Below are 23,501 nucleotides of genomic sequence, written 5' to 3'. Positions count from 1 at the left end.
CTTACCTCAACATCCAGAAATTATACTCTTGGATATTAATGGCACTGATTTGAAAACTTATGTCTACACAAAAACCTGCATGTTAGTGTATATAGCAGCTTTATTCATAATCATCAGAAAGTGTAAGTCACAAGATGGGTTTCAGTATGCTAATGAATAAACAAACTATGATATATCAGTACAATGGATCCTGTTTAGTGATAAAAAGAAATGAACCATTAAGCAATGAAAAGACATGGATGAAACTTAAGTGCAAAAGACATGGATGAAACTTAAGTAGGTGAAAAAAGCCAGTCTGAAAAGTCTACTTGGTATATCATTTCAATTATATGAGATTTTAGAAAGGCAGTTAAAAGACCATTGAAAGACTGTTGTATGTTAGGAGTCTGGAGAAGCATAATTCTCCACTTCTTCCATGTGGGCTATGCAAGGTGACACCCTTTCAAAGGCTACAATGTGGAAAACGGAAAGAGTAACTTTACATTAGAGAAATGGACAAACACTACCTAAGCCCGATGATGAAGGCCAACATTAACTGTGACTAGGAATGTTGATAGCAGTTGCCTTGATATGATAAAAGGCACTTTACCTTTGTGGCCTTCCAAATATGTGTAAATTATTCTAACCATAAAAAATTGCAAAAAGGCAACCTCAAAGACTAATTGAGGAACATTCTACAAAACACCTTCCCAATGCTCCTCAAGATTGTCACGGTCGTTAAAAACAAGGAAAGGGCAAAACTGTCGTAGCCAAAGAAACTGAAAATTCAAGACATGACTAATTGTAATGTGGTGTCCTGGCTGGGACCTTGGAACCACAAATAGACATTAGGAAAAAATTAAGGAAATCTGACAAAATTCATGCATTTAATAACGAGTTGTGAATATTGGTTCTTTCATTGTGAAACATGTATTATATAATGTAAGATGTTTCTAATAGGAGAAACTGGGTATGGAGATATATGGAAACGCTGTGCTATCTTTGCATTTTTTTTCTGTAAATTAAAATGCTTTTAAAAAACAAAGTTTATGTTAAAAATATTTAAAATGTCATGACCATCTGCCTCTTCTGTCATATAGCCACGCCTCCATGGCTAAGACATAGAGGAGTAATTAAATGGTTCTTTTATTAAAGAAAGGAAGAAAGGAAATACCTTACAATGTGATAGAGGAAGTCACTTTAAACTATGCAGTTTTCCCTTTCAGAACCATCCAATTCAAATGTTGTCTGACAGAATTTGTTTTACATTATTAAATCTGAGAGTCTGCATAACTCTTATACTTGTGCCAAAATTAAGACGCCAGGAGAAGGATCCATTTCAAAGGAAAAAGGAAGTGGCTACCCACGTGGTTACGTAAAGACTTGTGCTCCTGAGAAACAAAGAAGTGGACCAGACAGAATATAAGATGCTAGATGAAAATCGATGATAATAATTGTTTGAGAAGGCTTAGAAAAATAACTAGAAAACCACAGTGGGTGCTTTCTGTTTTCCTTGCTTGCTGAAAGACAAATAGAAACAAAGTATCAGGTACAGATGCTTCTGATTTGGGATCACACAATAACAACACTGCTTCAGACACACTCTAATGAAAGTCAGCTTTCCCTCAAATCATTTTTTTAAATTATATCCTTTATTTCCTATTTGTTGTAAAAAAAGGAGTATGGATCTTTATACAGATAAAGTGGAGATTTGCAAAACCATTGAAGTATCTTAAAGTATTGTAAAATAATGATAATAACAATTATGTATTAAATAAGTAAAAAAATGGTAGTCATTACCCTAAATATTTAACCTGGTTTATCCTACTTAACTTCCCAAACCACCATATGAGGTAGACATTACTATTATCATTCCCATTTTACGAAAGAAGAAACCATATCGATGATGCTTCAGACTGATGCTCAGACCATTTCCCTGCCTTCTAGTCATAAGTACACAAGTTTACTTAGCCTAAAGAAACTTCTCCTAGTTGTCAATATTATTAAATTATATAAATATTATTTAATTATCTCAAGTTCTAAAAATAAGATATATATTTAACTATGAAGATTTAATAAGGTAAAAGTATAAGGACAGATGAGTTATGTTTTCCATTAAAATACTAGTTTTTAAACTCAGAGTATTGACACTCTAAAACAGTATTAAAAACAACATTTGGGAGGCTGACAGGGGAGGATTGCTTGAAGCTAGGAGTTCGAGACCAGGTTGGGCAATATAGTGAGACTCTATCTTACCAAATAAATTAAAAACCATTAGCGAGTATCATGGTGCAAGCCTATAATCCCTGCTACTCAGGAGGCTGAGGTATGATCACACCACTGCTCTCTGGCCTAGGTGACAAAGCAAGACCATATCCAAAAAAAAAAAAAAAAAAAAAAAAATGCAACATAACAACAAAAGATAATACTGTTTCTCCAGTTTCAATTTGTATTATGTAAAAATCCTCATTTGCAGTTTTACAATGCTATCTATATGGCTATCACCTTTTTAATAAATAGTTCTATTATCTTTATGAATTCTCTCTGACTTGTATTTGGCATATATTGAGAACTCTTAAAATTCAGTAAAAAATACAAAAAACAATACAAACTAGGCAAAATATTTCAGCAGACATTCCACCGAAGAATATACATAAATGTCAAATATGCTTATCAAAGATATTCAATATTATTAGTCATTAGTGAAATGCAAATTAAACTCAACTAGATACCACAACAAATCTCTTAGAGTGGCTAAAAACTACTCAAAATACCAAGTGCTGGCAAGAATGCAGACAAACTGGAACATTCAAATACAGGTGTTAGGAAATAGTACAGCCCATGTGGACTATTTGGCAGTTCATTATACACTCACTATCGACCCAGCCACTCTACTTTTAGGTGTTTGTACAACTAAAAACTTATGTTTATGCAAAAACCTGCATATCAATATTTATAGTAGCTTACACCTATTGGTGCAAAAGTAATTGCGCTTTTGTTTGTTTTTTTTTTTTAATGGCATTACTTTTAATGGTAAAAACTGCAATGACTTTTGCAGCGAACTAATATAAAATAATTTGGGGAGAATTGGCACCTTTACTATGTTGAATGTTTTAATCTATCAGTATTTGATTTTTAAAAATTTATCTTATTAACATTTTGTAGTTTTCACCATGCCAATTCTGTACATGTTTTGTTATATTAATATCTAAGTAGTAAATTTTCTTTGGAATGATTGTAAATGGTAGCTGAGTTTTAATTTCAATTTCTAAATATTCCTTGTTAGCATACAAATTGTGATTAAGTTTTGTTTGTTGATCTTGTAACCCGCAGCCTTGGTGAACTCACTTACTGGTTCTAGGAGTATTTTATAATATATTTCTTGGTCTAGTCTACATCCTGAAACCCCACCCCCACATCCAGAAATACTCAGGTAGCTGTGCACCTGTTATGGTGAGGTCCCCCTTGCTGGTTGGTGCACAGCTACCTGGGTATTCCTGGATGTGGGAGTAGGGTTTCAGGATGAGCCTAGTGGGAGAGTGCTTCTACTGGCCCCTCTGTTTACTGGGTCCTGATTGATTCCTCTTGCTGGTGGAATCTTGCTTGGTATTTTCGGAGGGACTTGCATTTGATCCAAGGGAGGCTTAATCCTTTCTGAGCCACCTTCTTTTGCTAGATTATGGGCTGGGAAACACTTGGCCTGTGTGGCCTTCGTCTGTTCGTTGGGGGCATATAAGACAAACTGCCATTATAATTTGGTTATCCTCCAGTCCTAGGATTCCAGATCAGTATGTCTTCCTCTTCCCTGCTTAAAACGTTTCCCCTAAGGGTATACAAAAACCTTGATTTTCTGGATTTTACCTGTAAGGGATAATTGGAAGGACAGCCGAGTTCAGGCAAGCTGATTTATTGTCAGTCCTGCCGGGCTACCTCCTGACAAAAGCAGAGGAGGCAGCCCTGCTTACAGACTATTGCAGGGCTTTATAGGGCGAGGAACAGGGTCAGGGTCGAGGAGCTGAGTTGGGTGTGCAGGTGTCTTGACCGCATCCTGAAGTTTTTTGCCAGCTTTGTTTTGCGAGGTGAACAGACATGTTAACCGCATCCTGTAACTGGACAGTTACTGGAGGGGTCAGTGAATGGGGGTTTGTCTTTAGCCCTGGGAGAGCTGTGTGGATGTCACAAAGGGCTGCATTGTAAGACCCATGGGAAGGGAGAGGGAACAGTCTGGTTGGGGTGACCCTAACATTACGGTCTCTACAAATTCCCTGTCATGTGCTCTAGTCATACTGCCAAAAAAAAAAAAAAGGAAAAAAACAAAAAAACCCCAAAAAACCAGCCAGAGTTAGGCTAGCAGATGATTTGAGGAGTGAGAAAAATGGGATTTATTGGGGGAAAAAAAGTAAAAAAGGGGGGAAACATAGACTCTCCACAAAGCCAGAGTCCCTGCTGGTGCAATTCCCGCCTCGCAGTTTGAATCCCAGCTTCCACACAGGAAGAGGAGGGGCCAGGCTCCTCCCTGCTGCAAAATCCACGGGAACTTGCTGAGTCTCCACCCGGTGCGCAGGTCAGCTGGAGTTTTTCCAAGGAGTCCTTCCCACCTGCCTCATTTTTGCATAGGATTTACGTAATTTCATTGTTTATACATCTCTCCTTCACTCTTTCGCACATCTCTCTCTTTTTTATTTTTTATTTTGTTGTCGTTGTTGAGACAGAGTCTCACTCTGTTGCCCAGGATGGAGTGCAGTGGCGCGATCCCAGTTCACTGCAATCTCTGTCTCCTGGTTTCAAGCGATTCTTCTGTCTCACCCTCCCAAGGAACTGGAATTACAGGCGCATGCTACCACATCTGGCTAATTTTTTTATTTTTATAGAGATGGGTTTTCACTATGTTGGCCAGGCTGGCCTTGAACTCCTGACCTCAAGTAATCGGCCCACTTCGCCCTCCCAAAGTGCTGGGATTACAGGTGTGAGCCACTGCTCCCGGCCTCTCTCATACATATCTATATATCAAACTCTATCCCCACTGATATAAAGCTTGAAGCTAAATAAGCACTCAAAAATACTTTAAATTGAATAATGAAAGCAATTTTCACATTGTGTTAAAATTTTAATAATATATCTCTCTTCATTCTTGTCTCTGAATAACTTGAGTTCATTCATCTTGTGAAAAAGTCCCTAGCACCTTGTCTGGCAGCTGCTTACTGATAATTTAATGAACAAGTGGATGAGTAATAATATTTTATAAAGCAAAGTTATTTTTCCAGAAAAGTAGCAATTTTTAATCAAAACTTGGAATAACATATTAAAGACTTTAAAAATTAAATTTACATAAGAATTAAAAGCTTCAGTTTTTATGTTTAAAAGGTATCCATGTCTGTTTTCCTTCAACTATTAATTTTGTTTTTCACAAATGGCCAATTCTTTTTTAAAAATGGTTTCTTTTCTCCTAGAATCAGAAATTGTACTTTGAAAATGTACTCTAGATTTAACAATTCAAATAGACCACTAACACACTGACAATTTTGTTGTAAAAAAAATTATTTTCTTCTGGGAAATTTTATATTTATGCATTCACATTTCTCTTGACTATTTTTCCATGTTCTTCAGAAAGCTATGGATTTTTTTTCAGACTTCCCTTTTTGTGTGTAGTTATCAAGTTTTAGTTCATCAAACTGCTGAATTTAAGCTTTATCTGTCTGATTTCCTCCTCCAATATTCTTCAGCAGTTCACAGTCTTCATTTCTCATTTCAGGTAGAGTACAAAACATGTTCTCCCTGCAGTCTCACGATTTGTGAACAAAAACTGAAGTGAAAACCCCCAGTGCATAACTCTTCAATAGTCCTGTGATCGTATAACCATCAGTAAGAAAACAGATTTGATCGAGCCCCCATCCAGTCCTCTTTGCGTGGAATCAGACCTCTTTCGCTGTGGGAAGGAGCAGGTAAAACAAGCAGAGGCACAAAAGCATCACCAAACCAGACTCACTGAAATGCCAACACTGGCATGTGTGCAGACGTTTTCTACTCTAGATTTACTTCTAAACAGCAATGCCAACAAGCGTGAGAAGTGAAAAAATGTGGATAAATACATTTTTGGTTTATTGAACTAGGTCTTATCATATCCAAATTAAAAACAAAAGGCATATCTCAATTTCAAAATAAGGTTTTGAATGTTAATTTTCAGATTCATTGAATTTCTTTGTGATTCAAAATTCAAACTCTTCTATCGAATATATCCTTTAGATAAATGTCTCCCAAACTCAGCACCAGATTCTCCCTTTTTCTTGTAGCCACATGAATCTATATATTTTCCATTCCAGAGTCTCCAAATATCTTGTTGATAGAAACATAACTTTCTATTAACAAAAATTGTTTGTGCATATCTACTAATTTCTTACATTGTATTTCCACCAACCAGGCATAACCAAGATCACACACATATTCAGTGTTACACTGAGAATACCTTAAAAGCTAATTTTTTAAACTTTGTAATTAATTCTGTCTCTATTTTCATTAATAAAAAACTTTCTGGTTAGTACCTACCATAATTTATACCCAGTCTCCGTCTCTCTCTCTCTCTGTCTCTCGCTCTCTGTCACACACACACACACACGCACACATGCATACATATGCACAGTGAGAGAGAGAGTGGGAGAGACTGTTTTGAATGTTTTGGTTAATTAACTGTAATGTATTTTTCTCATTTGTATTTTATTTAAATTTTCATATTTACTTTCTTTGAAATGAAATATTTTTCCACGTTTATTTTTATTGAAATGACAATACATGAGGCTAGGTGTGGTGGCTAATGCCAGCACTTTGGGAGGGCAAGGCAGGTAGATCATTTGAGGTCAGGAGTTCGAGACCAGCCTGATCAACATGGTGAAACCCATCTCTACTAAAAATTCAAAATTAGGTGTGGTGGTGCATACTTGTAATCCCAGCTACTTGAGAGGCTGAGGCAGGAGAATCACTTGAACCCGGGAGGTGGAGGTTGCAGTGAGCCAAGATCGTGCCATTGCACTCCAGCCTGGGTGACAAGAGTGAAACTCTGTCTTAAAAAAGAAAAAAAAATTAAAAAGGAATGGCAATATATGTTTTCCTGAATGGTGAGAAAGTACAATCAGAGATTAAAGATGTAACAATTATTGGTTTATAACTTCAAATGTTAAGATCTAGTGGTAAGCTACCTCAGTCTATTTGGGCTGCTGTAACCAAGTCTGCATCCTCACATGGTAAAAAGGAAGGCCTCACAAGCTCCCTCAGGCCTCTTTTACAAAGACATTAATCCCATTCATCGGGCCACAGCCCTTAGGACCCAATCACCCCCAAAGGTCACACCTCTTAATATTATCACATTGGGGTTTAAGTTTCAACATATGAATTTTGGGGGGGACACATACATTCAGACCATAGTATAAACCAAGTAAAGATTTTGAATGATCTTTTAGGAAGTGGGACTATTTTTTCCCATCCTTCTTTTCCCCTTTGTCCAAACTAAATGAAAATTTTGCAGTGAAACATGGGGAAAGTCTGAGGAGGAAACCAAAGGGCTAGACACTAATGAGATCTGGCAAAGCAGCTCTTTCGTCTCAAAATTAGCCACAGTATGGAGCAATGAAAAGAAAGGATGTCAGGAACCAAAGAAAGACTTATTGTGTGTTCATACCTGATCATCTAGGAAACCTAAAAATCTCCCCAAATCTCCTAGGGCAAGGAACATAGATTTGGAATGTCCTCACAGATAGGTCAGATAAGAGGAGCAATCTCCTATTTCCTTAACTGGCAGAGAGTGGAAGTTAAGGAACAGAAAGCAAATGGCTCTGAGGATGTTTTATAATTGTGATTAGAAGAATCTAGAGAAGAAATTAGATTGGACCATAAAGCTAGTGACCAGAATGGGGTTTGGGGTAACAAGAAGCTCTCTGCCTGAAAGTTTGGAGAATAGGATCTCAGCAGAGGACAGAGCACATCCACAGGCCAGGGGCTTTGCTCCTTTCTCCTTATATATAGCGGTCATACAACCTCTTAGAAAAGAAAATTCTATAGAGAAGTGAAAGGCAAACTTCTTGATCTCCCTAAGCATAAACTTGAAGTGACAAAGAATACTGAAATAATTGAGTTTAACTTGAATTGCTTATGACTATCTAACATGAGGTGGAAAAGGAGCTTTTGTGATATGTTAAATCATAGAAAAATCAAGAAGTTACACGCCTACCAAGCTCTATTTTTTTTTTTAACCTGTTAGGTTCAGGGGTACATGAGCAGGTATGCTATATAGGTAAATTCATGTGACAAGAGTTTGTTGTACAGAATATTTCATCGCCCCAGTATTAAGCCTAGTACCCAATAGTTCTCCTAATCCTCTCCCTCCTTCCTTCCTCCATCCTTAAGGAGGCCCCAGTGTTTGTTGTTCCCTTTTTGTGTCCGTATGTTCTCACCGTTAAGCTCCAACTTATAATTGTGAACATGCAGTATTTGGTTTTCTGTTTCTGTGTTAATTTGCTAAGGATGATGGCCTCCTGCTCCATCCATGTTCCTGCAAAAGACATGATCTCTTTCTTTGTTATGGCTGCACAGTATTCCATGGTGCATAGGTACCACATTTTCTTTATCCAGTTTACCACTGATGGGCATTTAGGTTAATTCTGTGTCTCTACTATTGTGAATAGTGCTGTAGTGAACATAGGTGTGCATGTGTCTTTATAGGAGAATGATTTATATTCCTCTGGGGATATACCCAGTAATAAGACTGCTAGATTGAATGGTGCTTCTGTTTTTAGCTCTTTGAGGAGTTGCCACACTGCTTTCCACAATAGTTGAACTAATTTCCATTCCCACCAACAATGTTTTTTTTTCTCTGCAACATCGCCAGCATCTGTTATTTTTTGACTTTTTAATAGTAGCCATTCTCACTGGTGTGAGATGGTATCTCATTGTGGTTTTGATTTGCATTTCTCTAATGATCAGTAATTTTGAGCTTTTTTTCATATGCCCAGTCTATTTTTAAATATCATTAGTGAATTAATTATGAAGTTTATTACCTTATATTTCTCTTTGATATACCAGCATTATTATGATATAATTCATATATCATAAAGTTTGTAGTTTCTCATTTTCTGATAATTTCAATATCAAAAATCTCAAATAGTTTTAATTTTAATCTCTATTTCCTCCATATTTACCATTTTCTTTCTTTGTGTTTTTATTTCTATTTTTTAATGTATAATCTTATAGTTCAAAACACTTACTTGGGCGTTTCTGGTGTCGATTACAATCATAATCTTACTTGATACAAATTTTAATGCTGATACTGCAGTTTAATTTTCTATAGCCAAAACTCTTCTTTTTCAATTTATCTTATTAGTTTTTCACTATGAGCCACATGTCTGTTGTGATATATTTAAAGGTAATATATCAGAGCTTCCTCCCAGAGATTCTGGCTCTGGTCTGGGGTTTCCCATCTTCTGCAGGAGATGCTGATGCACAGATGGAATTGAAAACCACTGTTGTAGTTAACTTTTCAGGGTCTGTCAGTCTTTTGTCTAGTAAGTCTTTTAATCTGAAATGGGACTTTCAATTTGGCCCACAGCTACCTTTCCTGATATTATAAGTAGATGCAAAAAGATAGGTTAAAAGAGATATAAACAATTCTCTAGTCTCTTAGAGAGCTCTGAACTAAAGCAAAATTAGTACTTTTAGTTCATGTTATATTACCTGAATGACTAGATAGAAAGAAAAATGGATACACAGATGATAGATAGATAGATAGATAGATAGATAGATAGATAGATAGATAATGAATAGAGATAAAGACATAGTACATATTGTTGTACCTGTGTTCATATATTATAGGTATCATAGCTATCAGGAGCGTGAGCTGCCAGTGTTACAGATTTTTTACTGAAATGCCTTAGTTTTAGAATTGAGGAGTCCTTGTCTGGAAAACCAGTCAGCCTCCTTAGATAACATCTCTATGTTGTCAGTTCTCAAATAAAATGAAGTTATATAACAATAGAAGGGTTTACATATAATACAGGATATGTCATTAGAATTGCATTCAATGCTTATTAAATCTCAAGGTACTTTCCCATGTAGAATTCAGAATTTATTGTTAGATTAAAATATGTAAATAAGAAAAACAACATAAACTCAATAAGCCCATGTATACAGAGGACACTTTTGGGACACTATGAGGTTGGGGAACACGGAACCATTCTTGGAGATCTTCATGGAGTTAAAATGTTCTATCTTAAAGTAAACCTACTACCCCACTCATAGTGAACATCTAGAAAGATTTTTTTTGTTTGTTTATTTTGTTTGTTTTTTGTTATGCCTTTTGCTGCTTTCTGATATAGTTGAGGCTTAGGTATTTAGGAAGCAATACAAAAATTATCCATATTTATGAAATAGGCAAGTTAATCTGGTTGACTTAATTTATTTAGAAGTTTTGATTCAATAGATTCACAGTGCTGCAGTCCTACCATTTACTCTTTCATTCAAATACCTAACACAGTGTTTCACTTCATTATTCGTTTAGCAATTACTGAAAAGTCTGTGTGGCTCTGTGAATAGAAAGATGTAGACTTCTGAGTCAACAATTTGGGGTTTGCTCCTGGATTGCATGAATCACTTATTGATGTGAAGGCTTAGTTTCTTCGTTTGAAAAATGGGCACTTCTTTTATAAGTTTGCTTACAAGAATTATGTTTGCACTGGTAGAAATATAAAAAGTATGCCTCAAATATTAACTAAATAGAGTGACCATATAACTTATTGTCCAATCTGGATACTTTTGAGAATAAAACGAGGTCAATATTAATAAGTACACTAGGACAACCGGTACAAACCACAACAGCCCAGGGCAAAATTGGGATGCAGGTCAATTTAATAAATAATGACATTGCAGACCCTGAATAACAGCAGCTCAGTCTCTTTCATTGTGTTCCTCTGAGAGTAGATAGTCTAAGCCCAGAAATCAACTTGCATTGTGGAAATTCTGTCTCTACAACATTAATGTAATTTTGACTTGTATTCCCAAATAAAAGAAAAAAAGTGAGAGAAGGTTTTGAGCAGTTTTTTTTAACATGTAGAGCAAAGTAACTAAATGAGATTTTGAAATGTCAAAAAATATTATTTTTAATTTATCTTAATTTTTACTTAACAAAGATAAATTTGTTACTTATTGACAGTTTTTTTTTTTTTTTTTTGGAACAACATTTTACAAAGTTTACTACTTTAGCAGAATATACCATCTCCTAAATTTACTTAGTTTATGTTCCACTGTAAACTTCACCCTCACTCCTCCCCTGCCCTGGCAACTCATTATAACTTTTAAAAGTTATTTTATTTTATTGACAAAACATTGCAGTTAAAAACTACCTATGTATTTATTTTAAGTTGCTCCCACTTGTATTTGAATGGCAAGGATAAAATAAAGCCTCCTAAACAGTACCATTTTTTTCGTTGTTATCCCACATTACAACTAAAATTTACCTTCTGTTGAAGCGTAAAGTTCATGTCATATCACCAAAAAGACACGAGCATGATATCCTTATATTTGTTTTTCAATTACGCTCATATCACTAAATGTTATCCTAGGAGGAGAAAATGTTTTGGAGAGTGATTTTTTTCAGTTTAAAGGAACATTTTTATGCCAATATGGAACAATGAGGATTTATCATCTATGATAATATTTTAAATATGAGTTCCTCTTATTCCAGAAAATGTGACTTTCCTGAACAGCAGGAACAAGAATCGATGCCAGGTTCTTTCCTCTGAAAATAAACAATCTGTTACTACAGGTAAATTAATTTCACTTCTTAGTGCAAGGGAGTTTTAATTTCTATTATAATAAAACACACATTAAATAGATGTCATGCAGTACACATTGATACTTACTTGTTGCATTATGTAGAGAACCAGTAAAATCTTTACTCACAATTTGCAAATAATTTCCATAGAGCCTTCTTCCTCAGTGAAAGAGGTCACTAATTCCTTCACTTCACATCCTAAAGCTAGAATGAATTGTGTCAAGCCATTAGCCATCATGAAGGCCACCAAAGAGAGTTATGCAAATGACGATGTATTCATTTATAAACACTCCTATTTTCTCAGCTATCGTCAATTTTCCATTCTATTTCAAAAAATCATATTACTTTGATATATTTGTAAAGATTCTTTCGGTTGAATCCTAAGTTATTTTACTCTTTTTCAGTTGTCAAAGTTCAAAAGCATCTGACTTTTATATTGTGAAAATAACCTTTTATAAACCTAATCCTCTGTAGTCAGACCAACTCATCTCTCCCATTTTATCAGGTGATTACTCACCAGAATTTCTATACCAAAAACTGCAGTATTCTTTAAGGTTCTCAAACAGATCATATTTCCTTTCCTCTGAATGTGTTCATACATGCTGCTACCTCATTTCTTTACGTACCCTATTCACCTGGCTAGTTCCTAAGCATTTCAAATTTCAGAATATTTTTCTTCTCAGAAAGCATTTTCTGAGCCTCGGATTGAAGCAGTTCCTATTCTTCATCCAAATCACATTTTATACTTTTCACATAAGAAGGATCTCAGAATAGCAATTAATTAGTGCCTTCCACACCACTTGAATAAGGTATTAAAACATTATGACAAATTGCAATGTTAAAAGCCAGGAGTGAAAGAAGCAAGTGATACAGGTTAGGGCAAGTTTTTCAGAAATTAATGATATTTCATTGTTTGTAGTCCAACAAAAGTGTGGTGGCAGCTGCATGGTCTTGTGACAATAAAAGGTATTAGAGATGATAAAAGATTTTCACGATTGCAACCGAAGAATATGAGGAAATAGCTATATCTGAAAAGACATCGGGGACAATAGATTATTTGAAGGGTCTCAAAATATAAATGAACATTTCAGCATGTGGATGTGGCCACAAGGAAAATTCAAAGTGGAGATAACAAATAAGAAGGAAGATTTAAATATTGAAAAACCAAGAAATCTTGTGGCGGGGCAAGAAGTCTACTAGGTAGAATGAATTACGTGTAAGATATAAAACTACAGAATTTGGGAAAGTTAACTAAGGATGAAACAGAGGGAAATGGAATGGAATGTGAAAATACTGTTCTTAAGTCCAGTAATGCTACCCTAAACCAAAATATTAGAGAAGTAGATGAGCAATTAAGAAGAATTGAGAGTAAAGGGACGCATGGTGGTTTCTTAAGGTTTTATTTGTAATAATCTCATTTTTATGAAAGAGGAGGAAAAAATTCTGTATATACAACAGTGCTATATGTTTCTTTCCTTTTTTAAACATTCAGACTTTGCTTAGGTTTCATAAAATAATGTTTTCATAAAATATACAGCAAAACAAAGATAAACTTATGCTACTCAGATGACCTTGTTTTAAGAGATGCTTGTACCAAATATGAATTACAAGATGATCATGAGATCATCTGAATATCTTGACTGGGCTCAGGATAAGAAAACAGGGGATCGTTGGTATAATGTTTTATTAGGACTCCCATTACAATCACCACAAATTGGTGGCTTAAAACAACAAAATTTCATCCTCCCAAAATGTTGGATTCGAAGTGTCTAAAATCCAGGTTTTGGCAGGGAAAAGCTCCCTCTGAAGAGACTCTGGGGCAGAATCCTTCTTTGAATCTTTTGAGTTTTTGGTGGCTCAGGGAATTCCTTGGCTTGTGGCAGCATTACTGCAGTCTTTGTCTCCATGGTTATGTGGGTCTCCACATGGCCTTCTCTATTAATGACTGTGTCTTCTCTCCTTCTCCTTTCTGATAAAGGTGCTTGTCATTAGATTTAGGGCACACCATAATCCAGGAAGATCTCATCTCAAGTCCTTAACTTATTTATCTGCAAAGAGTCTTTCTTCCAAATAAGAGAACATTCACAGGTTCCTGGGGTTAGGACATGGGACGTATCTTTTTGGGAGCCACCATCCAATCCACCACAGATAGTAGCACTTCTTTTTTTGATCATAGTACTCATAAATATATGCTTCCTTTTCCATTTGCTTTTCTAAGAGCCCACCTCAAAACACCATCTAGTTCATGAAGTACTGATGTTGGCTGAGAAGAGACTTTAATTACCTACTCCAGAAGTCATCTAGAATAAATAGTCAAAGTTTTATTATTATGGTTTGAATATTCTAAAAATAGGACAGAGAAATGAATCATCAAATGACTGGATATTTTCCCCTTTGATATTTCAAGTATAGATTTCACTCCAAGGCAACACTTGCAAATAAATGTCATTTTCATTTTTAAACAATTTAGAAATTATTTTTATCACATACCTTTGAATGAAAATAATAAAATAAATGGGTTTTGGCAATTGTTCATTAGAATTGAGAGATGTAAAATAATTTATCATTATTTCATTTTGAGTTACGTTCAACAGTTGTTTACATTTCCTAAAATCAGGACCTCATGGAAAAAATAAAGTTTACCTACTACAAAAGCTTGAAAGGCAGATCAGACTTCACAAGGATGGATTATCCAAATAAAAGACACAATATGCATTTAGATGGAAAGAAAAAAACAAGGCTGAGGCTACCAAGTTTATAGTTAACTGGTGGAAAAATAGCCTTATTCTCACATGATTATCAGAAACACAAGTCTGATCACAAGTCAGTGTTGCAAATTTTATGAATATAATCTTTTCTTTTTCTCCCTCTCTTCCTTCTTTCCTCCCTCCCTTCCTCTCTCCTTCCTTCCTTCCCTCCTTACCTTCCTACCTTTCTCCCTCCATTCTTGCTTCCGTCCCTCCTTCTTTTATTGAGGAATCAGAAACATATATAAAGCATAGATTTCATATGGTTAGAGAGTATATTTCAAGGTACACTGTTTTTGCTCTTGTTTTTAATATCTCAGGGTAAGGTGGTTAGTTTTCTTCCAGGGCTGTGGGAAGTGAAGTAAGTGCATGATCACACCTCATGGTGGAAGAACAAGATACTAGTTTTGCTTTCTCAGTACCTCCTCTGGTCAAGGATTTGTTCACATCAGCTTATTTAGCCACTTTTTTTTTTTAAAAAAAAAAAAAATTTAAATTTTTTATTATTATTATACTTTAAGTTCTAGGGTACATGTGCATAACGTGCAGGTTTGTTACATATGTATACTTGTGCCATATTGCTGTGCTGCACCCATCAACTCGTCAGCACCCATCAACTCGTCATTTACATCAGGTATAACTCCCAATGCAATCCCTCCCCCTTCCCCTCCAAAAGCAACGGCAGCAAAAACCAAAATTGACAAATGGGATCTCATTAAACTAAAGAGCTTGTGCACAGCAAAAGAAACTACCATCAGAGTGAACAGGCAACCTACAGAATGGGAGAAAATTTTTGCAATCTACTCATCTGACAAAGGGCTAATATCCAGAACCTACAAAGAACTCCAACAAATTTACAAGAAAAAAACAAACAACCCCATCAAAAAGTGGGCAAAGGATATGAACAGACATTTCTCAAAAGAAGACATTCATACAGCCAACAGACACATGAAAAAATGCTCATCATCACTGGCCATCAGAGAAATGCAAATCAAAACCACAATGAGATACCATCTCACACCAGTTAGAATGGTGATCATTAAAAAGTCAGGAAACAACAGGTGCTGGAGAGGATGTGGAGAAATAGGAACACTTTTACACTGTTGGTGGGATTGTAAACTAGTTCAACCATTATGGAAAACAGTATGGCGATTCCTCAAGGATCTAGAACTAGATGTACCATATGACTCAGCCATCCCATTACTGGGTATATACCCAAAGGATTATAAATCATGCTGCTATAAAGACACATGCACACGTATGTTTATTGCGGCACTATTCACAATAGCAAAGACTTGGAATCAACCCAAATGTCCATCAGTGACAGACTGGATGAAGAAAATGTGGCACATATACACCATGGAATACTATGCAGCCATAAAAAAGGATGAGTTTGTGTCCTTTGTAGGGACATGGATGCAGCTGGAAACCATCATTCTTAGCAAACTATCACAAGAACAGAAAACCAAACACCGCATGTTCTCACTCATAGGTGGGAACTGAACAATGAGATCACTTGGACTCAGGAAGGGGAACATCACACACCGGGGCCTATGGGGAGGGGGGAGGGATTGCATTGGGAGTTATACCTGATGTAAATGACGAGTTGATGGGTGCAGCACACCAACATGGCACAAGAACACATATGTAACAAATCTGCACATTATGCACATGTACCCTACAACTTAAAGTATAATAATAATAAATAAATAAAAAAAAAAATGAAAAAAGAAAAAAAAATATATAGCAGCATTTTCAAGGAAGCGTTAAAAAAATATAGATAATTACACACAGCACAAATATACAAACTAATTACTCTTTTTGTAATTGATATACCTCATTCTCTTTATTTGGTTTTTCATTTGGCAAAACCTCCAGATTTAACACATGCAGAAAGAAACTGTGGAAATAGCAAAGATAAAACAATTAAAAACATAATGAGGTTTAAACAAGAATATATACATTATGAGCAGCCATGTAAATATAAATACATTAAAATTATTAAAATAAAGTTGCAAATGGAACAACTCATTTTAACATTATTTACTAAATGAAATGAACTAAAATGAATCTTTTCTTAAAATAATTTTTTGAAAAATTTTACCTTTTAAAGTGTCTTGGGTTTCAGGGAAAAAAACCATATGGGCAGGTAGGAAATTTAAAATAAATGCAAAAGTCTTTGTACAGACTAAATATAGATATACTAGTATGCCAGGCTTTCGTTGAAATTTCTCACTGTATAACTTGTAATGCATCCAGTATTTACCTTTTAAAATGTTTATTTCTAAAGAACATATAACTAATTAAAATGCCAATTAACAAGGAAAAAAAAATTATAAATACAATTATAAATTATATATTGCTTAATATAAAATTATAATTAACTTAGTTATAAATAATGCTGAATCAAAAACTAATAGCAAAAGTTTGAAAGATTTTGAAATATAAGATATCACATAGAAATCATGAGATACAGCTAAAGTTGAACTTAGAACAAAATGTGTATAATGGCATGCAATAGAAAAAAAAAGAAATCACCCATCTCAAGAAGTAAACACATTCATTTCTTTTTTTTTTTTTTTTTTGAGACAGATTCTCGCTCTGTCGCCCAGGCTGGAGTGCAGTGGCGCGATCTCGGCTCACTGCAAGCTCTGCCTCCCGGGTTCACGCCATTCTCCTGCCTCAGCCTCCTGAGTAGCTGGGACTACAGGCGCCCGCCACCGCGCCCGGCTAATTTTTTGTATTTTTAGTAGAAACGGGGTTTCACCGTGGTCTCGATCTCCTGACCTTGTGATCCGCCCACCTCGGCCTCCCAAAGTGCTGGGATTACAGGCGTGAGCCACCGCGCCCGGCAACACATTCATTTCAAGAAATAAAACCTAAGAACAAAAATCTGAATTGGAAGAAAGGAAAGATAGTTTAAAAAAATTAAATTGTTTTTGTAAACTAATAAAATCAGCACTCTGCCATCTCACTCCCCAAGTTGTTGAGGTCCTTTCATTTCTTTCCATGCATGGGTGGAGTGTTATTTTTTTCTTTTTGTTTTATTTTCATTTCATATGCAAAACATGGTTAGGAAATGTCAGCATTCTAGTGTCCTTATTTCGATTTTTGTAAATTAAACTTTTCTTTAGCTTCAGGGACCCACATGTAAGTTTGTTATATAGGCAAACTGTGTATTATGGGGGTTTGATGTACCAATTATTTAGTCACTCAAGTAGTAAGCATAGTAACTGATAGGTAGTTTTTCAATCTTTATCCTTCTCCCACCTTTCACCCTCAAGTAGGCCCTCATGTCTGTTGTTCTATCCTTTGTGTCCATGTGTACTCAATGTTTAGCTCCCACTTATAAGTGAGAACATGTAGTATTTTGTTTTTTATTTCTGTGTTAGTTTGCTAAGGATAATAGCCTCCAGCTCTGCCTATGTGTTCTCAAAGGACATAATCTTGTTCTTTTTAATGGCTGCATAGTATTCCATGGTGTATATGTACCACATTTTCTTTATCCAATCTGTCATTCATGGGTACTTGAGTTGATTCTTTGCTATGGTGAACATTGCTGTGATGAAAATACATGTACATGTGTTTCTATGGTGGAACAATTTATATTCCTATGAGTATATAGCCAATAGGATTGCTGGATTAAGTGGTAGTTTTGCAAAACTGCTTTCCACAATGCCAGAATTAATTTACAATCCCATGAGACATGTATAAGCATTCCCTTTTCTTCACAACCTTGACAGCATCTGTTATTATTATTATTTTACTTTTGAATAATAGCCAATCTGAATACAGTATCTTATTGTGGTTTTGATTTGCATTTTTCTAATTAGTGTTGTTGAACTGTGTTTCATATGCTTGTTATCCACACGTATGTTTTCTTTTGAAAGGTGTCTGCTCTTGTCATTTGCACACTTTTAAATGGGTTGTTTGTTTTTACTTGCTAATTTACTTACTTTCCATATAGATTCTGGATGTTAGACCTTTGTCAGATGCATAGTTTGCAAATATTTTCTCCCCTTCTGTAGGTTGTCTTAAAAATTTACTTTGTTGATAGTTTCTTTTGCTGTGCAGAAGTCTTTTGTTTACATTGGTCCCAATTGTCAATTTTTGTTGCAATTTCTTTTGGCATCTTCATCATGAAATCTTTGTCCATTCTTATGTCTAGAACTGTGTTTTCTAGGTTATCTTCCAGGGTTTTTATAGTTTTAGGCTTTACATTTAATTATTTAGTCTATCTTGAGTTGATTTTTGTATATGGTGTAAGGAAGGGGACCAGTTTCAATATGCTGCATATGACTAGCCAGAATTCCAGCAGCATTTATTGAATAGGGAGTCATTTACCTATTGCTTGTTTTTGCCAGCTTTGTTGAAGATCAGATGGTCCTACATGTGTGGCTTTATTTCTGAGTGCTCTGTTCCATTTCTTTAATCTATGTGTCTGTTTTTGCACCAGTACCATGCCATTTTTGTTACTGTAGTCTTGTAGTATATTTGGAAGTCAGGTAGTATGATGCCTCAGATTTATTCTTTTTGCTTAGAATTGCCTTGACTATTTGAGCCTTTTTTGATTCCATATGAATTTTTCAAAACCTTTTTTCTAGTTATGTAAAGAATGTCGTTGGTGGTTTGATTGGAATAGCATTGAATCTGAACTTTGCTTTGGGTAGTATGACCATTTTAAGAATATCGATTCTTTCTCTTCATGAGCACAGAAAACTTTTCCATCTGTTTGTGTCATTTTTTACTTCTTTCAGCAGTGTTATGTAATTCTCATCGAAGAGATATTTTACCTCCCTCATTAGCTGTATCACTAGGTATTTTATACTTTATACTTTTTGTGGCTATTATGAACGGGATTATGTTCTTGATTTGGCTCTCAGCTAGGACACTGCTGTTGTATAGAAATGATATTGATTTTTGTACTCCGTTTTGTATCCTGAAACTTTGCTTAAGTACTGTATTAGATCTAGGAGCTTTGGGGCAGAGACTGTGGGGCTTTCTAGTTATAGAATTATATTGTCTGTAAAGTGAGATAATTTCACTTCCTTTTTTGCTATTTAGATTCCCTTTATTTCTTTCACTTGCCTGATTGCTCTAGCTAGGACTTCCAGTACCTTGTCAGAATGAAATTGGTGAGAGAGGGTATCCTTGTCTTTTTCTGATTTTCAAGGGGAATGCTTCCAGGTTTTGCCCATTCACTGTGATACTGGCTATGGGTTTTTAAAGATGGTTCTTAGTATTTTGTTGAGGATTTTTGCATTGTGTATTCATCAAGGATATTGGCCTGAAGTTTTCTTTTTTTGTGGTATATCTTCCAGGTTTTGGTATCAGGAAGATGCTGGTCTCATAGAATGAGTTAGGGTGGAGTCCCTCCTCAGTTTTTTTGGAATAGTTTCATTAGAAATGGTACCAGCTGTTCATGATACATCTGGTAGAATTTGTCCATAATTCTTTGTGGTCCTGAGCTTTTTCTGGTTGGTAGGCTTTTTATTACTGATTCAATTTTGGAACTTATTATTGGTCTGTTCAGGGGTTCCATTTCTTCCTGGTTCAGTCTTGGGATGTTGAATGTTTTCAGCAGTTTATACATTTCTTCTGGGTTTTCTATCTTGTATGCATAGAGATGTTTTTAATGGTCTCTGAGGGTTTTACATATTTCTATGATGTCAATGGTAATTTCCCTTTTGTCATTTCTCATTGGGCTTATTTGGATCTCTCAATCTCTCTCAGTTCAACTCTGATTTTGATTATTTCTTGTCTTCTGCTAGCTTTGGGGTTGGTTTGCTGTTATTTTCCTAGTTCCTCTAGATAACATGTTGGTTGCTAATTTGAGATCTTTCTAACTTTTAGGTGTGGGCATGTAGCACTAAAAACTTTTCCCTTAACACTGCTTTAGCTGTGTCCAGAGATTCCGGTATGTTGTATCATAGTTTTCATTCATTTCAAGTAATTTCTGCCTTAATTTCATTGTTTACCCAAAAGCTATTCAGAAACAGGTTGTTTAAATCCCTCGTAATTGTATGGTTTTGAGCAATCTTCTTACTATTGATTTCTATTTTTATTGTGTTGTGATTCGAGAGTATAGTTAGTATGATATATTTTTTTAATTTTCTGAGAATTATTTTATGGCTGATTGTATGATCAATATTAGAGTGTGTGCCATATGCAGATGAGAATAATATACACTGTATTGTACTTGGGTAGAGAGTTCTCTAGATGTTTGTTAGGTCCATTTGGTCACATACCAAGATCATATCCTGAATAACTTTGTTAGTTTTCTGCCTCTATGGTCTGTCTAATACTGTCAGTTGGGGTGTGAAGTTTCCCACTGTTATTGTGTAGTTGTCTAAGTCTCTTCGTATTTTTGTCTGACAGAGCCAATTTGGAGAACTAGTCTTTGAGCTCTGGGATTCTTTCCTCAGTTTATCTATCTTGATGTTAATATATATGACCATATTATGACATTCTTGAAGTGAGTTTTCCAGCTGTATCAGATCAGTTTAGTTAACTTTTAAGATGGACATTTCATCTTTTACTTCCTGTGTAGTTTGTTTTTATTCCTGTGGTTCCTTGTTTGGGCTTGCACTTCCTCCTAAATCTTGATGATCCATCTACCTTCTGAATTCTGTATCTGTCATTTCAGCATTTCAGCTTGGTTAAGAACCATTGCTGGGAACTACTGCAATCAACTGAAGGTAAGAAGACACTCTGGCTTTTTGAGTTCACAAGGTTCTCATGCTGGTTCTTTCTTATCTGTCTGGGCTGATGACCCTTCCATCTTTGAAGCTACTGGCCTCTGGATGGGGTATTTTTCTTTTATCTTCTTTGATGCTCTTGGAGTTTGATTGTGGCAGAAGGTGGGTTCAGTCCACTGACTTCACTTCTGGAAGATTTTAGGAGTCCAAAGCTCAACTTGGCACTCCTGGGATGGATGCTCTAACTCTGATCAGCTGGTATTGAGCCCTCCAGCTTGATTTTTGGCCCCTTGAGGTTATGAACCTGGTGCACTCAAGGGCCTGAAGTTTTCCCGGTACATTAGCCACAACACTCCAATTTTCAGGAGCTGCCAGCCAAAGTGCTTTGTTGGAACAGAGGCACTGGGGTCTGTGCTTGTTCACATGTGCCAGCAGCTGCAGCAGCATGGTGGGGTGCATGCACGTTGACTGGGCAAGGACATCTAGAGTGGTAGGGTTGTCAGCCTCTTTGCTAGCACTTGTGCTGGTGGTGGCAGTGGTGATGGGGACACTGACAGAGCTGAGGTTGTTGGCACCTGTGCACAGTTTGTACCAGCAGTGGTGATGGCACTGTGGGGATGAGTTTCCTGGCAACTGTGCATGAGTTCACATTGGCGACGGCAAAGCAGCATCACAAGGAGGGGGTGGCTGGGTCAGCTTGTGCTGGCAAAGTGGTAAGGAGGCCATGAGTGAGTGCATGCTGGAAAAGCAGCATGGGGAGTCTTCAGCGAGAGGAAACTGGGTGGGCTGCTGTGCATTGGTAAGGGTCCGTCTGCTGGAGCTTTCCAACAGTCAGGCATGGTCTTCTGGCAAAGGAGCTATAACATGAGCCCCCAGGAACTGCCCTGGTTGGGCAACCGAGGCTGCACCGCATGGTCAGTCTGGGACCCCAGGAGATGACAGTAGATGGAGGGGCACTCAGTCATGCCCTCATCCCATGGGCATGACTGCTCTGCTCTGTCCAGGTCCTACAGTCACCCTGAGATTAAAGTCTCCTAGAGTTCCTAGAGGAGCATGGCAAGCGTTGGGGGATGAGCATCACTAACCATGCTCCACTGAAGCCATTCCCATGCCAAATCCTCTGAACCACACAGGCTAGAGCCCTGCCCTGTCATTTCTCTAAGCAGATCTTTCCGCCAGCTCAAGTGTCTGTGGGGGTCATGAGGTCTTCTTCTGCTAGGATTCCAGAGGTCCATGATAAGTGTAGGCCACTCCTCACCTGTTCGAATTACTCCTTTCCCAGGAGTCACTGGGGGCCAGGAATGAGTCCTGGTGCTTATTCACCCCATGCACGGTTCTCAGCTTTCTCCCCATTCAGCCCAGCATTTGTGCCCCACCACCCCATCCACTCTCAATTCCTTCCCTCTGAAGATCTGCTTGTAGGATGCCAGTCTGCCCCATATCACAGTCCCTTGGCGGGAGATGTTCCTCCTGGCTGCAACTAGTCAGCCATCTTGAATCCTTTCCTATTTCTGTTTCTGAACCAACATTATCCTTGCACCTCATGTAAAAATCCATCCATCCCCATTTAAAATAATTGAATTAAAACAATTAATCCTTTTCCCCTCACTTTCCTGCCCTTTTCCCTCAATTTCCCATCTTTATTATAGTCCTTTATTATCACTCCCCATATTTGTTAAAATCCTTATCCATGGATTATTAACATTTCCTATATATAAACCCCAAATTTTTCTTGAGAGTTTAAAAAAACACAGAATAACTGTGGATGACTTAACCAATAACCTATCTTGGATATATTCAACTTCGAAACTTAAAAGTGTCAGTATCTCATTCTGTGACCATAGCCTTTAATAAGTAACAAATAAGCAAACAAATAAAATAAGTATTGATTTTACCAGGATTCTCTCTTCAAACTTCTTCTTTTCTTTACCTATCCCTCCTTTGATTCCCCCCTCCATGCCCATGATTTAAATATCATTTGTATGTTCATGTCTCTCAATTCCATTCTTTATAGGTAAGCACCAGAATAGAATGTTTCACAACTTAGTGGAAGTCTCCAGTATGAGAAACTCATAGGACTTACAACTAAAGCATTCAACACTAAACTCATCTTCTCCCTGGCAAGTTTCCATTCAGACCTAGAATCCTATATATTGTTAGTGGCATAACTAACAACCTGGTCTCCCAGTATAAGTCTAGAAACTTTTGAATTCTCTGACTTATCTATTAGACATAAGTAAATTCATTTTTACCCTATATTGACTA

General features: G+C 36.4%; 1 protein-coding gene across 1 annotated transcript in view; it reads left to right on the top strand.

Moving 5' to 3' along the window:
- Window positions 1-23,501, top strand: part of ADAM29 (ADAM metallopeptidase domain 29) — a 60,213-nt gene that overhangs the window by 6,014 nt on the left and 30,698 nt on the right. The window contains exon 2 of the mRNA XM_009207892.2: window positions 5,732-5,921. The gene's annotated coding sequence lies outside the window, so the exon portion shown is untranslated. The remainder of the gene's footprint in view (window positions 1-5,731; window positions 5,922-23,501) is intronic.

Source organism: Papio anubis, chromosome 3, assembly GCF_008728515.1.
Source record: "Papio anubis isolate 15944 chromosome 3, Panubis1.0, whole genome shotgun sequence".
Lineage (NCBI taxonomy): Eukaryota > Metazoa > Chordata > Mammalia > Primates > Cercopithecidae > Papio > Papio anubis.
Note: the sequence above shows the minus strand (reverse complement) of the source record. Positions and strands in the feature narration are given on the sequence as shown.